The following is a 3,004-nucleotide window of genomic DNA, read 5'->3' as shown; positions in this document are numbered from 1 at the left end:
CAATCCCTCCCAGCATCAGAGTCTTTTCCAATGAGTCAACTCTTCGCATGAGGTGGCCAAAGTATTGGAGTTTCAGCTTTAGCATCAGTCCTTCCAAACAACACCAGGACTAATCTCCTTTAGAATGGACTGGTTGGATCTCCTTGCAGTCCAAGGGACTCTCAAGAGTCTTCTCCAACAGGACAGTTCAAAAGCATTAATTTTTCAGTGCTCAACTTTCTTCACAGTCCAACTTTCACACCCATATCTGGATGAGCCTTAAAGATGGAATTCGTTAAGGAATGATGAAATACTTATTTTAGGTTTTCCATGGTCAAATTTTCTTTACTTTCATAGTTTTCATCTTATTAATGAGTGATCATTTATTTTACCTACTACTAATATATAATAAGGGCTTCCTTGGTGGCTCAGAGAGTAAAGCATCTGCCTGCAATGCTGGAGACCTGGGTTTAATATAATAAAATAATAATGTATGTTCCACGTTTATCTTTCATAATGTCACATTTTAGTTGTTATAGGTTTGTAAATGGGCTTCCCTCGTGGATAAGACAGTAAAGAATCTGCATGTGATGCAGGAGATCAGGGTTCAATCCCAGTGTCAGGAAGATTCCCGTGGAGAAGGGAATGGCTCACCACTCCAGTATTCTTGCCTGGAGAATTCCACGGACAGAGCAGTTCGGTGAGCTACAGTCCACAGGGTCTCATGGGGTCACAAAGAGTCAGACATAATTGAGCGACTTTTCATTGTTTTCAACTGTAACATCAAACAAGAGAGAGAAAGGAAGGGCTGGAAGAACTACTTAAAACATGGCATCTGAAACAACAGACAATTGGGTGAATAAAAGCAAAGACCTAAAATGTAAACAGTGAATAATGGTTTCTTTCATTACAGAAGAAATACCAAAAAGTGAAAGCCTCCTGAAGGTCAACACTTTTTTATCACATTTTAAAACTTATCCAGTAATGTTCTTTTTGAAAATATATTCAGCCTATTTTTTTCTGCTATAATATTGCACATTAGTATTCTATATCTTTAAAATTTTGTCATGTAAATCCATAATTACTTGAAACCTTGTTTTCAAATGCTAATCATCTTATGAAGGTCAAATTTCTATACAAAAATGCAGAAAGCACTTTTCCTTAAAAGAAAATCTCAAATTTATATAAGTAATGCCAAAAAGGATATCAAATGTTGGCATCAGAGTTGACGCCTCATTTTATATATGGTAAATTGGGGCTTCAGAAACACAGTGGTTTCCCTTTAGGTACAGAGTAAGGTAGCCAGAGAGCTGGAACATGAATCCACCTTTCCTTCTGAAGCCTAAATCCCCAAAACCTACTAATTTGTATTTTTTAGAAATCAAGAAATTCAGACTGAATAGGAACTTAATTCATCAAAGTATTTTCTGTGTTCAACAAATATTTGAGCAGCAAGAGAATAGAGTAAGAAGCATCTGAGCAGCTTGCCCATTACAGAATCAAAACAAGACAAATGGTAAAACATTAGAAAAATCTTTATCTATATTAGCAGCCAGTGAGACATAATTAAATTAACATCATGTCATTTTAGACTAATCAAGAGTTAACAAAGCAGGGTAAGCTCTATGGCATCATAGAACTGCTTAGAGGCTTCCATGTGTATTTTCATGTCACCAAAAAAGGTGAGTTTTCCTATATAAACTCCACATGAGAGAATAAAACAGTCAAAAATTATCGCTTTCTCAGCACACTCTTTAAAAAAGTTCAGTCATCAAAAAACAAAGTGCCAATTCATAAGGAATTTGATAAGGAAAATTTAAGATGGTTCCCAAGGTTCCTATCCTCCATGTAAGGTTCTGCCTAATCTCTACTTTTTGAGTGTGCCTCAAAAATCACCAGTCAATGTGATAAAAGATCACTCCCATGAGTAAATTACTAATCATTTCATTTTTGAGTCAAATTAAGGGGTGGGGGGTATCCTTTCTGGGGTAGGCCTGACCTAAGGACTTGATTCCTTAGCAGAAGGTACACTGTTAGAGGGGCTTCCCTGGTGGCTCAGCTGGTAAAGAATCCACCTGCAATGCGGGAGACCTGAGTTCAATCCCTGGGTTGGGAAGATCCCCTAGAGAAGGGCATGACAACCCACTCCAGTGCTTGGAGAATCATCATGGACATAGGAGCTTGGTGGACTATAGCCCATGGGGTCACAAAGAGTCGGACACAACTGAGCAATTAAGCCTAAGAATACATACAGTGTTAGAGAGAGATTTTCTTGCTGTCCTGGAAGATAGTAAATAGGGATATTGCAAACTGCCCATGCAGATACCATAGAGCTGGGACCTCAAGGTAGCCTCTAGGAATGAAGAGCAATCCCCACCTACTTCCTCTGCAGAGAACCAACACAAAATGCAGACCTTGGTCCTACAGCTGTAAGGCAATGAATTCTGCTAACAAGTTGAAAAAGTTCAGGAGTGGGTCCTTCTATAATCAAAGGATGACATAAGAACACATAAAAAGACCTTAATTTCAGCTTTAGAAGACACTAAAGAGAGGACCCAGTTAAAACATGCCAAATACATGGAAACTGTGACATATTAAATGTGCATTCCTTTAAACAGCTCAGTTCAATTCAGGCACACAGTCGTGTTCAACTCTTCACGACCCCATGGACTGCAGCACACCAGGCTTCCCTCGTTCATCACCAACTCCCAGAGTTTGCTCAGACTCATGTCCATTGAGTTGATGATGCCATCCAACCATCTCATCCCCTGTCGATCCTTTCTCCTCCTGCCTTCAGTCTTTCCCAGCATCAGGGTCTTTTCCAAGGAGTCAGTTCTTTGCCTGAAGTGGCCTAAGAATTGAAGCTTCAGTTTCAGGATCAGTCCTTCCTATGAATATTCAGAATTCAGGATTGACTGGTTAGATCTCCTTTCAGTCCAAGGGATTCTCAGGAGTCTTCTCCAACACCACAGTTCAAAAGCATCAACTCTTTGGCGCTCAGCTTTCTTTACAACCTAACTCTCAC

This window comes from Bison bison, unplaced genomic scaffold (genome assembly GCF_000754665.1).
Source record: "Bison bison bison isolate TAMUID 2011002044 unplaced genomic scaffold, Bison_UMD1.0 scf7180017863702, whole genome shotgun sequence".
NCBI classification, from domain to species: Eukaryota; Metazoa; Chordata; class Mammalia; order Artiodactyla; family Bovidae; genus Bison; species Bison bison.
Note: the sequence above shows the minus strand (reverse complement) of the source record.